General features: G+C 36.5%; 1 protein-coding gene across 2 annotated transcripts in view; it reads left to right on the top strand.

Annotated features, from left to right (window-relative positions):
* Positions 1–13,829, top strand: part of SH3RF1 (SH3 domain containing ring finger 1) — a 177,075-nt gene that overhangs the window by 55,141 nt on the left and 108,105 nt on the right. The gene's annotated exons all lie outside the window — the stretch shown is intronic.

Raw genomic sequence — 13,829 nt, 5'->3', positions numbered from 1 at the left:
TTTAAAAATTATTATTTTAAACACCCCATTAGGCTTAGACCTCTTTTGGAAATAATAAATTAAAGCATATTGTTTCATTATAATTTGTGAAATTAACATTTGCATCAATTTTTGCATCATGCTATGAATAATCATAGGTTAAAACATATCCAGAGTATGAGCCAAGTAGTCATATAAAATGTGTTGTCTTGGGTGAATTATAAGGTGAAGTTGACAGTTGTCAAATACAAATGATCCTTTGTGATTTGGAGATGGGAATAAACAGCAAGGCCAATCTGGAAAGAGGAGCAGGAGGGAAAAGCAAGAGGGAAGTAAAGGATACAATGGCAGAAAGACTCCTACAAGATGACAGTGCGAGGGAAAGGTATCCGTGAGGAAAGAAGGCAGGAAGGGACCCAACAGAATGCAGAGATCTGAGGACTAATGAAAAGACATGAAGAAAAGTAAACATTTAAGTCTGTTGAGTGCCATGAATCGTGCTAGCATTTACTGGTACAGTGCAGTATTATCTGTTATGTCCATTTTGCAGATAAGAAAACTTGAGTATCTTATGTAACAGTGTGAATTAATGGTAGAACCAGGATTCAAACTCACTATTTAATTTTTCTAGTATATTTACTGACCCTAATGATAGGCCAAGCTTGATATTAAGAATACTACAATTACAAGGTAGATACGATCCCTGTCCTCATACAGCTTAAATTCCGGTGGAACAGGCGGACAAGTAACTATACAGGTTCAGTGTAGGTGATAAATGCTGTAGATGAGGGGAATGAATGCAGTAGGAGAATTCAGGGTGAAAACACCACATACTAACTTGGCATCAGGGAACGCTTCCTGGATGAAGTGGATTCTTGTTTGAGAACTGAAGGTGTATGATGCTTGATTCGAAACTCTGTATCATCTCCTTTTGTCTTTGGGGTGCTAGGACAGGGTGAAATTGGTATAACTTAGATGGCAAGTAGTCGTTTACTGGTCTTCTAGGTTATGTGTATTTGATTTAATAGGAGTGAAAATAGTCATTTACTAAATCATTAGGAAAGAAACATTTGACTTGATAGCAATTGTTCAAATTAAAAAAAAAACTAACATAAAATAGATGTGTGTGTGTACCCACATGTATTTTTTTAGAAACTTTGGTGTCTTACTAAAAAAAAAGTATAGGTTTATGGTATTAAAACTTACTGTTCAGGGGCGCCTGGGTGGCACAGCGGTTAAGCGTCTGCCTTCGGCACAGGGCGTGATCCCAGCGTTGTGGGATCGAGCCCCACATCAGGCTCCTCTGCTATGAGCCTGCTTCTTCCTCTCCCACTTCCCCTGCTTGTGTTCCCTCTCTCGCTGGCTGTCTCTATCTCTGTCAAATAAATAAATAAAAAAAACTTAAAAAAAAAAACCAAAACTTACTGTTCATCTTTTCCTTTCCCCTATCCAGTGATAACTATTTCCTTTCTCTGTTAAGAGTTTCTGTAGGAATATAAGTAAAAGTGAGAGGGAAAATGAGAGCACAATGGGTTTCAGTGGGTAACAAAAGGATGAATGGAATTCCTAAAGAAGATAAAGTGGGTGGAAGGGCAAAGGTCATTTAAACTCTGGGCAGAAACTGCTAATACTTGGGGTCAGACAGCAGGGTTGTGGATGGGGGGTTAGTGAAGGAATGTAGTTTCCTTTTAGGAAAAAAAAAACACAAAACTGGAGGCCTTAAATAAGTAAGTCTGAACTAAATCTTTACATTTTCAAATAAAATTCTTTTGTTTTAGTATGTTTCATATTATCTGTTGCATACCAGCAGACAGGAAAACCTGGCAAAGCAGACTAGAGGCTATACTTACTTACCCAGTTTTGTTTGGGTTTCTGCCCAGACCATGCTCCTCTCTTTGTGCAGTCTGCTTACCCCCTCTGACACCCTGTGGTGTTGTCTTTAGGCCTGTGATCTGAATCCAGCCCTGCAGGGAGGGTTGCTCCTGTGAGTGCCCTTTGGAAGGTGGCACCTGTATAAACAACCCTATCTCCTGTTGTCCTCTGTTGCATCTTGGTGGTTTTTGACACAGTAGACAAGCAGTTAAGGAAAAGGGAGCTTTCTAAGCAAGTGTCCTCCACAGAGGTAGATCTGCTGGAGCTCGCCTAGCCACCACAGTCTCCTGTTACTGTTGGGTTTAGCTTCCCAGCCGAGCTCACGGCAGCCAGAAGAAGCTGGAGGGCTGAGCTTCAGGAGTGCAAAAGACCACTGTGGAGCTGACCACATATATGGACAGAGCTCTGAGCTTTTTGAAAGTTCTTTCTGGTGTAGTATTGATTCAGAGGCTAGAGTCTAATCCTAAACAACTTTAGTATATTGTGGTGAGTTATTTTAAAATGTAGGAATTTTGGTTTAGCAGATGGCATAATATCCAGAAGTTAGCAGATCTCATTTCTTTTTAGATTATTGCCCCGTTTACTTTGTCCCTAACTTGTTTATCCATTTCCCATTGGTAAAATGACAACAGTACTAAATGTAATTTTCTTGTATTTTCTGTGCATTTCTTGTATTTTGGTGCATCCTCTGCTCCGTACCCCGTAAAGATTGGACTGTTGATATTCCCAGGGTATCCCGAGAGCTTGAGCCTGAGATTCTCAGTACAGGTTGGTTTCCTTCACTATCCTAAAGTAGAGTATTCCTATGAAACTGTTTGGAGGCCAAAATGGTGCAGAGTGAAGAAGCAAATACTATTAATTAATGTGGGAAAGGTTTTGAGCATTCCCAAGCCCCAGAAATAACCTCTCTCAGGCTTTCTGATACCTTAGGACACATCTTGCTAATGGATGCACAGAATACATTGAGATGAAGCACAGATGCTCACAGACGCGTTCAAAGCTGTAGAGCTTGGTGCCGAGATGCTGAATGTAGTTCCAGGGGAAGGAGTTTGGGGACGCCCCTCTGGCTGCATGAGGTACTTGCTGCCTGTATACCTACTGGTTGCAAAACAAATGATGAATGCTGTTTTCACTTTTTGCCTTTTTTTTTTGTAAGAGCAAAAATCCTCTTGGGATTTCTTTCAGGTTCCCTGGAACAGGTACAGGTTTCCCCTGCTGTCCAAAGGTAGAGAGTTCCTATGAAACCTTTCATAAGTCCAAATGGCTTGTAGTGAAGAAGCAATTACCATTTTGTAAAAGTGAATCTTCCTCGGATTTCTTTTGGTTAGCAAAAACAGGTGGGAATGTAGGTCCTTTGTAAAAGTGAAGTGGTGTAAGATGAACTTTCAGGATGTAGGGGATACCTGTATAACTTAGCTTTCTAACAACTTTGTGGAGCTTTGCATATGACATGTTCTCTTGAAGTGTTCTAGTATACTCAAGAGTGCTCTTTAGAACCAATGTTCTTAGTTCCTTGAAATTACTCATTTGAAAGATGTAGGTGCTATGTATGCTTCTTAGGTTGCTGTGTTTGCTGCATTCCACAATTCCGTTACTGTTTATTCCTTTTAAAGACATAAATTAAGGGGCACCTGGCTGGCTCAGTCAGTGGAACATGAGACTCTTGATCTTGGGGTCATGGGTTCCAGCCCCACATTGGGTGTAGAGATTACTTAAATCAATAAACTTAAAAAAAATAAAGACATTAATTAAGAAATGTATTTATTGTACTTGTGTTGGTGGATAGGGGAAGAACCAGTTACAAAAGGCCCCAAATTCTAAGCCTAGTTAAAAATGTAGAAGTCCGTAATGAGCTGGAATGAGGCGGTTTTGCTAAAGGGGATCTGAGAACATCTTTGGACATGGTTTGCTTGTTTTCTTAAGTCAGAATATGAGTTTCTGCTCCGTGTGTGTGTGTGTGTGTGTGTGTGTGTGTGTGTGCGTGTGCGCGCGCGCGCGCCCGCCCTCGTGGGTGTGTGTTGTTAAGAAATATTTTAAATATCCTTGGTGTTCTCTTTCCTTTCCTTGAGTCAGAAAAATTTCACTCAGTGTCAGTATGGTTTGTTGGCAAATTTCAAGAAAGGGAAAGATAGAAATTTATTAGTCCAGTTAAGAAGATCATTATGTCTGGTTAAAGGCTCCTCTAGAGTTACTGCCTGTATTACTAAGTAAAAAAAATATGCTGGAAGATTTTTCTGACAGGTGAGTATTTGTCAACGCTTTAATGAGATCAAATGGCTTTAAAATAACCCAAGAAGGATATGCTCAGTACTGTACTATGCCCCTCAGTTTAGGGCATTATATTTGACATGCCTGGAAGTTGGCCTGCATTTTTAGGTGATTTGATCTTATTTTTACAAAACCATAATTATTAACATAAAAAAGATAATGCATGAGAGACTTTGCCATGCTTATTATTGCCTTATCAGTGGTATTACAAAAATAAAAATTAGTTTTAATCAAGAAATCTGACAAGACAGTTCTGTTTCTCCAAAGCCCTACATGTGGTGTTAATTTTGACCTGATTCACAGGTCCTCTGATACTTTAACACACAAATAGTGTGTGTAAAATAGCTAGACTTATTGGCATTAACTTTCTTGCAGCTCCTGCCAACAAAGAAATACTATGTACTAGATTTGAATCTGGTTTCAAAACAAATGTCAAAATTTTAAAACACTGGATTTACGGGAACATAAATAGCGTATTTAATAAAGCTATTTCTCTTGACTCCCTTGTTACTCTGTCAGTATATGAGGCAACTCCACGTTGCTAGTAAATTTCCATTTTAATATATGATTGTTATCTTTCCTTCATTCACTAATGACTGATTGAGACAGAGAATGGAAATTCAGCCTTCTTATAAAATCTTTTAATTAGCAAATCGACTTCTTAATATTATAAATTGCTTCAAATTATAGAAACAAGTTAAATATGAGCCTGGACTCTTCAAAGGGGAGAAATTGCTATCTGTGATAACTAGGCAAGATTCAGTCTTATTTGTGTCAATTAGGTATATAGTAATTACCCAACTTCATACTCTAGTTGTCTTTAGCATTGTAGAATCTTAAACTTGGTATACTTTGGGAAATTCTTATTTTTGAGGGTTGTTGGAGGATAGAGATAATATATTAACATAAAAATATGCTGTTCTGACTTTGAGGGTGATAAAGCCTTTGACAGGGAATAAGGTAATTTAATGAAATTATGTGCTGGAAGTTTTGTTGAATTAGTTTGATTAAAAGAAGCTGTACACCTCAAAATTGAAAGAAACTACAGAATTCAGGATCTTCAGGAAAACAGAATAGTATTACAGTCGTTAGAAGCTGATTCTCTATGTTATCATATTCAGTGTGGGACTTGTTTTGCCTTACTTCATCTTACTTAAATAGCTTACCGTGAAGTTTTACTTATCCCTTGAGTTTCTTTTTCCTAAGGGTTTAAATAGGGAAGAGAAGTTAGGATGAAGGAGAGAGAGAGATTACGGGTGACTTTTGAATCCCTCTGAGTACCAGGATTATGCCAGGCACTTTGTTCACAGTAGTCTTTTGGGAAAAAAACAGTTTTAATTCCTATTTTGCAGAAAGTAACTGTTCAAGAAAACATAGCTAGTTAGTGGTGCAACTAGACTTTAAACCCTGTCAGTTTAGTACCAAGCTCTGTGTTCTTGTAATGTGCTTCTAAACGTATGACTTCATAGAATCACAGATTGCTGGTACCTCTCAGGGAGTCTGAAGAACAGATCAGAAGAGTTATCTCTTGACTAGAATTCAGGGGAGGAAATGCAGATTATTCGATCATTCATTTAACATATATTTTTATTTGCCAGACACTGTTCTAGGTGTATCCTCAACCAACAAAATAGCTTATATTTTTTTTTTACATCATTTAGCTATAATTTATACATTAATAGAAGAGACCTCTTATTTCTGGTAGGAACTGTTGAGCAGTTAGAACAACTCCAGGGTATCTTTATACTGAAGGAATTACAAACAAAATGTTTTGAGTTATGAGTTAATACTCTCTGATGCACTTTATGTATATAGCAACTATGTTAATATGTGGCATAATTGGAAAGTACTAAATACAACATTTCTTTAGGTATGTTCTGTGGGGTATTTGGTTAAATCCCTTCAGAAAATGCTTGGTTAAATATAACGAGATTTCTTTACTGCAGAACTTCTTAGAGTCCTTAATATGCTAACGTGCATTGTCAGTCTTCTGCTGTGCTTCCCCAAACTTACAGACCTGTTTTTCTAAGAGCTGTCTAGCCCAAATGGTGTTCAGGGGAACTTACAGTACTGTCTAGATGTAGAATGCTATGTTTTCCTCCTTATTCTTTTTTCTTTCCTGCTCAGAAAGCACCTAATTGTGTCTTTCAAGGTTCCTTTTATTGAAGACCACCTCAGCATTTCTAATGGTAAATATATCAATCTTTAGGTGCAAAGATTAAATATCTGATGACAGCAATGTATGTAAGGAACTCATTTGTCATAAACTGCTTCTCTGCTTGTCATGAAGTTGCTAGGTAAAATTATTATGTTATTTCTTTAGAAATAGGCACTTACACAGGCCTGGAATTAACTGATACTTTGGTTTTTGAAGGTAGGTATTTACTACCATTGTGTTTTCAGAGGTTCAGACAATTGTCAGTATACTTTAAACCCAAATAATAATTATAAGCTGGCTGCAAGATGAAGACTTTTATTCATTTTTAAATTACCCTTTAAAAAGAACCACATCCCTCCTTCAGATGAGTTGGTAAATTGAAATAGTACTGCCCACTTTGGACTCCCATTTTTCATCTACACAGAGACTCACTGTTTGAGGTTGTTAAATGTGTACTCTATTTGCCTAGATGTGTGGGCATGAAGAGAAAAAAGAGGGCTGAGCTTCAAGGTTGACCTCATACCAGGAACCAGCCTCCTGGAGAGGGAGGTAAGCACTAAACTGAAGAAGGAGGGTAAAGAAACAGTTTTTGTTAGGGCCATAGTACAAACACTGTTCTTTGTGGTCCCAGCACTCAAGCACCGTGTGGCACAAAGTAGGCACTCAGTAAATATTTGCCGAATGACTGAAACCGTAACTTCCTCTTTAATCCTGTATCCTGAGGTTATGGTTCTGGGGAACTCAAGATCTTTTCTAAAGGTTAACGACATTTACTAGGTTTTATGCTTTACTGTTTTGTATACATTCTCTCATTTAATTCTTACAACAACTGAATGAGGTACTTTCCCATTTTACAGATGTGTAAAGTTTGAGAACATGAGTTACCATGCCCAAAGACCCTTATTTCGTAACCAGTGGAGCCTAGAATGAATCCAAGTAGGTAGATGCTGGTACTTGTAGTTTTAACCAGTATCCTGTGGCCACTAGGTTTCTCTACTTGTCTCTGTAGTGATGACAGATGGGACTTCAGTTCTTATTCCCAGGACTTTTAATAGTCAAGTGTGTTATTTACATTGGAAAGAAGAAAAATCAATGTATGATTCTGACTGGGAAAGAAGAGCTGTAGGGGAAGCCAGTAGTGTTTTCTGTGTGACATCACAAGAAGTTACCATGGAAATGATTATGGTATTATGAATACAAAATTATAACCTTGAGTGGGAAATAAGCTGCCTAAGGAGATGAACGCTGAGAAATAGCAAAGTTGTTGTCATGACAGTGCCTTTCAGGTTTTAGATGAACAAATTTAGCAACATGAGGTCTAAATGCTAGTCCCTCTCAGCATTCCCGAAACATCAGTGTTAAATTATTCTTTTAACTCTCCCTGGTTTTGTTACTACTTTTGGAACTTGTTGAAAGTAAAATAATTCCCATGTGTGCATATGTGTTTTTAGTTTAGCAAATACTGTTGGTTGTTTTTTTTTATTTTTTTTTCTGACTCCTCCCTGCCTTGCTTCCTCTAATTCCTTCTTCAAGATATTCCCAGTGGAGATAAACTGTTTCCTGGTTTTTGCATCAACACATTCCCTGTAGAGTATGTTAGCACTGGTATTTGTTAATTGTTAAAGCCAGCTCTGGCAGTTGGATGGAGGGGGTGTAGTAAAAAGCAGTGTTATTTTTCCAATAGCAAGTTTAATTTCAAATTTCATCATTTCTATATCTGTTCAAGAAATGCAATCCTTTCCAAAAAAATGCTTGTTTAAAAAACATTGATCATGTACTTTAAACTTGGTCAAAGAAAATTGGAAGTGGTGACAGTGCTGTAATATTGCTCATCATCTTAATTTCTTTATATTTGGAATCCTCTGGTGTTTTTATTTATTTAACTAATTTTGAGTCTGACTTGCTCAGGGCACCCTGAAGACTACTGTTCTCTTACTGCCATCATTTTGCTTTGAAAAGACTGACGATTCTAGACAGGAACTGGATAGTTGTTCTGGACCCTTAAGCTCTAGAAACTTGTCAATTTACTTATTTCATTTAGTACCACAGATGACTCTGGGGTCCAAAATCTCTTTCTTTCCAGTCTATTCTGGGATCTAAAGTATTTTCCTAGTCTGTGATTAGGAAGAGAGTAGTGAATAACAGTGGAGCTTTCTTTTCAATGAAAGGGAATTTAAAAATGGTAAAAGGAACACAGAGTTGAATTGGTCAGAGGTTATGTGCCAGTGTATCAGCTGACAGTCAAACTTGACACATATGAGAGACTGTGTAAGGTAGGCGTGTTATCAAGCTTACATGTAAACTGGTGAACCTACCACCCAATTGAAGAGTCAGAACAGTACCAATACCAGTGAGGTTATCTGTATGTTCATTCACTGTCCCATTCCTCTCCCAGTTTGTGTTTCACATTCACTTGTCTTGTAAAAAGAGAGTTGTGTAGTTTACCTCATAAGGACAAGTAGTTTTGAAGAAGTAGTAACATATCAGCTGTAGCAATTTGTTTTTTTCATTCGATATTGTGCTTCTTATTCATCCATGTTGTTGTGAGCTGTGGTACATTCTTACTGACAGTCAAGCTTGACACGTGAATTTCTTTTCCAGTCTTTACTTTGACTTATGGATTATTTAGAAATGTTTAAAAATTTCCCCAACATATGGAGATTTTAAATTTATTTTTATATTATTGATTTTTTTTTTTTTAAGATTTTATTTATTTATTTGACAGAGAGACAGCCAGCCAGATAGGGAACACAAGCAGGGGGAGTGGGAGAGGAAGAAGCAGGCTTCCAGCAGAGGAGCCTGATGTGGGGCTCAATCCCATAATGCCGGGATCACGCCCTAAGCCGAAGGCAGACGCTTAACGACTGCGCTACCCAGGTGCCCCTATATTATTGATTTCTGACTTAATTGCTTTGTGATTTGGGAACATGGCTTATATAATACCTATTCCTGGAAATCCATTGACACTTCTATTGTGGCTTAGCAAATACAAAATTTTTGAAAATGGGTATGTGAAAATAGTACATACTCTGATTATTTGGTGCACTGCATGTGTTCACTGCATTGAACATTTTTGGGAATCTCCTACGTGATAGGTTTATTAAATTTTGCTTTATACATATTTGAGGCTATTTTAATAGGTGTATAGATAGAATTGTTATACCTTCCTTTTAATTTTTTATCACTACATAGATGTTCTTTTTAATTTTTTTGTTTTGTTTTGAAGCTCATTTTAAAAATGATATTAATATATTTTAACATCATTTATATAGGTTACTATTTGCCTGGTATATTTTTTCCGTATTTTCAGTGTTTCATGTCTTTATGTTTTAGGTATGTCTCTGGTATTGCTGGATTTTATTACTATTTTAAAATGCATTGTAACAGGGGCGCCTGGATGGCTCAGTTGGTTGGGTGTCCAACTTTTGGTTTCTGTTTGGATCATGATCTCAGGGTCATGGGATTGAGCCCTGTGTGGGGCTCTGCACTTAGCATGGAGTGTGCTTGGGATTCTCTCTCTCCCTCTGCCCCCCCACCCCCCTCAAATAAATAAATCTTTTAAAAAAATAAAATGCATTATAACTATCTCTAATGTTTAACTGGCCGATTAATTTACACTTAATAGGATTATAATATATTTGATGTTACCACCGACTTACTTTATACTTTCTGTTTGTCTCACTTTTTAGTTTTTCTCTTTTCTGTTTTATTGTCCTTTTTTAATTGGCTGAATTTTGTTTTCTTATTCCACGACACTATACCTCTGGTTTGGAAGCTATAACATGACTTCCAGCTGAGCTCTTAAACTTATTTTCTTATTCTTGAGCGTACAACTCAACTGCATTTCCCACCCTCCCTTGCTATTAAATACTACCATGTGATTGAGGTCTAGCCAATGGAATTTGAACAGAAGTGATGTGTGCCATTTTGGGGCCAAGGCTTTTAAGAGTGCCTGAACCTCATCTGTATGCTTTTTCACCTCTGATTTCTGGATACAGAAGATGATGATACTCTAAGGATTGGTGGAGTCCCTAAGATGGAAAGAAGCTGAGACTTTGAGTCTCTGCGTGGAGGAAAACCACTTGCCAACCAAACATTAGACTGTTTTGAGAAGTACTGTGCTAAACCAGTGAAGTCTGGGTGGTTTGTTACGGTAGCTGGTATGTTCTTGATTAATGTGGAAGTTTTGCACTGTTTTTATTCTTTTAGTGATCCCCTTGTCCATATATAACTAGCAGAGTCTAAAGTTAAACCTGATTTTAAACACCTCCCCCATAATACAAGGATCTTAGAATACAACTCCAGTTGCCTCTCTCCTAGCCTACATGCTCTTTTTTATTTTAAACCCTAGACATTATTACTGTTTTACTTTGCCTTCATTTTACCATTTTATTTCCTTGCTTTCTTTTCTTGTCACTCAGACTTGCTTTCTAGAGTCATTTTCCTTCTTGAAGTATGTTCTTTAAAAGTTCTAGGGGATAAAACTCTACTGGTAATAAGTCCTCTTAGTTTTTACCTGTCTGAATATGTCTTTATTTTTCTCTTGTTCTTTTAAGTTTAGGTTGATGGCTCTTTTATGTAAACACTTCAAAGATATTTTCATGAACTTTTGCCTTTATTTTTTTTGAAATCTGTTTTCAGCATAATTGTCATCCTCTGTTAGATGTTCTACCTTTTTCTCTCTCTCTTTTTTTTTTTTTTTTTAAGATGTTATTTATTTATTCGACAGGATAGAGACAGCCAGCGAGGGAGGGAACACAAGCAGGGGGAGTGGGAGAGGAAGAAGCAGGCTCATAGCGGAGGAGCCTGATGTGGGGCTCGATCCCAGAACTCCGGGATCACTCCCTGAGCCGAAGGCAGACACTTAACCGCTGTGCCACCCAGGCGCCCCATCTACCTTTTTCTCTTTTAATAAAATTTTTATTTTTGTGCTTGATGATTCTGCAGTTTGATTATAATATATCTAGGTGTGATTTCTTTTTATTCTCTTTAGTATTCATTTTGCTTAATGTATTTATTTATACATTTTAAAGATTTGGACAAATTGGATATCTAAGAAAGGTCAGTCATTTGATTACTTTCCATAGAGAATGCATTATTTTTCATCTAAATTTATTTGCAGGTATACAAATCAAAATACATGTATTGGTATGTATGTATTATACTGAACATGATATAAAAGGTAGGAGCAAAAACAAACTTATGTATTTTTTTATGTATTTATTTTTGGACATTTACAAAGGTGTATAATATCAAATACACATTTATATTGACCAGTATATGGAAAATTATAGCACTTAAAAAGTTAAGAACCTGGTGACAACATTCTTTTCTATGTAGACTATATTCAATGCAGAAGGAGAACATTATTAATATAACCAGGAGTGTTAAAAATATTCATTTGCCTTTATTCTAAGAATTAGGCCTTTATTAGTGGTTTAAAGTGTTGAAAACTGCAGTAACCTGACAATTTCTGATTATAGAGACTAAATGAAAGGTGGAGACAGAGGACCTTGTTGTGGACCTTTCCATAATGTAATTTACCTTTTGCTCCAGCCCCAAAACATTGCTAGAAAGGGTGGAAAATCTTATTAGATGCAATAATTTTGGACCAATTGATTTTTCTAAAGCACTGTTATAAAACTTTTTCATTTCTCTGGTCAAAGGAGAACATTCTGATTTTGAGGGTAACTATTTAGCAGTCTGCTCATGTGTATCAATTGTATTTTTTCTTATACAGCAAAGAAAACAGTTGAAACAATTGAAACTTGTAATATTTCCTCTTGATCAGTGTCCTGTAGTCAAGTGCCAACTTTTAGTCATATTTTAAAAGGATATAATATTATTTTAACCAAAAATTGCTTGCAGAAACTTTATCATTTATTAGTTATAAAAGTACTAGGTCTGTTTAATTTCTGATTTTAATACAGAATTTCAGTAATTTTATATTGAAAGGATTATTCCCATTCCCACCATTCCAGATGTAGTTTGCTTTATAAAACACAATACAGCAAGCATAGTTATTCTAAGGTGGGGGACTTTGTATAGTTAAAAATAGAAGTGATAGAATTATAGATCTTTTTTCTTTTACCTTTTTTTTTTTTTTCTTTCCCCTTTAACAATGAAAATTTAGTTCCACACAGTCCTGGTTTCTTCTGAGGACCTCTCTTCTTGACTTATATTTGGCTGACTTTGGGCATCTTCACTTGGTCTTCCCTCTGTGTCATCTTTTACTTGAGTGTTGTTTTGTTTTACTTTGAGTGTTTCTTTCTCGGTATTTTTAAAGTAAAATAGTCAAAACTATTTAAAGGACTTAAAAAGTAGAGAACAACATATCTTGTTGGATAAAACTAAAGTAATAGTAGACAAATTCATGGGTTAATGTATGGTTAGACTTTGAGGAAATACAGTAAAGGAACAGCTTGTTAAAATAAAACACAGGGCCAGGGTGGTGGACTAGGTAATTTAGGTTAACCCTCCTGCTGAGGAAGATTGGAAAAGCAAGTTGTAATATGAAAAAAGTCTTCTTGGAACAACTGAGATGTCTTTCAGTAGGTAAATGGATAAAAATAGACTCTGGTACATCCAAGTATTAGAATATTATTCAGTGCTAAAAAGAAATAGGCTTTCAAGCCATGAAAAGACATGGAGGAATGTTAAATATATATTGCTAAGTGAAAGAACCCAATCTTAAAAGGCTACTTGCTACATGATTACAACTGTATGACATTCTAGAAAAGGCAAAACTGTAGAGACGGTAAAATGATTGTTGGTTGTCAGAGAGTGAAGGGTGGGGGAGGATGAATGGGCGGAGCATTGAGGATATTTAAGGCCTGAAAAATACTCTGTATGATACTGTAATGGGAGATACATGTCCTTATATATTTACCCAAACCTATGGAATGTACAACACCAAGAGTGAACCATAATGTACACAATGGACTCTGGGTGATTATGGTACGTAAATGTAGGTTCTCAGTTGTAATAAATGTACCACTCTGGTGGGGGATGTTCGTAATGGGGGAAGCTATGCATGTGTGGGGGTAGGAGGACTTATAGGAAATCGCTGTACCTTCCTCCCAGTTTTGTTGTGAACTTAAAACTACTCTAAAAAAATTAAGTTTTTAAAATAAAAAAAAGAAATCTGCTTGGAGGCATTGGGGAGGTTTTAAGATAGTGAAGATTATGGGGCCAGATCAGGGAGAATAGAGGCACAGCTTCTAATCATCTCATTTCCTGAAATTAGATTAAGGTGATTCCAGAGTACTAGTCCCACAAGTATCTTGCAGAAATGAGTTTAAATCCCCTCTACAACAATATAACATCCTAGTCCTCAAATTATTTTTACTAACAATTTTGCAAAAACAGTGTTTGACAATCAAAAATAAACACGTGAGGAAGAAGGACAAACATTAACAAAACCTAGAAAAAGAAGAGCAATAGAAAAATGCATAGAAGTTTCATATATTGGTGTTATTAGAATCAGACTTTAAAACTATTATGTTTACTATTTTCAAGAAAAGAAAAGAATTCAAGAGACCTGCAAAGTATA

Source organism: Ursus americanus, chromosome 13 (assembly GCF_024610735.1).
Source record: "Ursus americanus isolate L20-20 chromosome 13, mUrsAme1.1.p, whole genome shotgun sequence".
NCBI classification, from domain to species: Eukaryota; Metazoa; Chordata; class Mammalia; order Carnivora; family Ursidae; genus Ursus; species Ursus americanus.
Note: the sequence above shows the minus strand (reverse complement) of the source record. Positions and strands in the feature narration are given on the sequence as shown.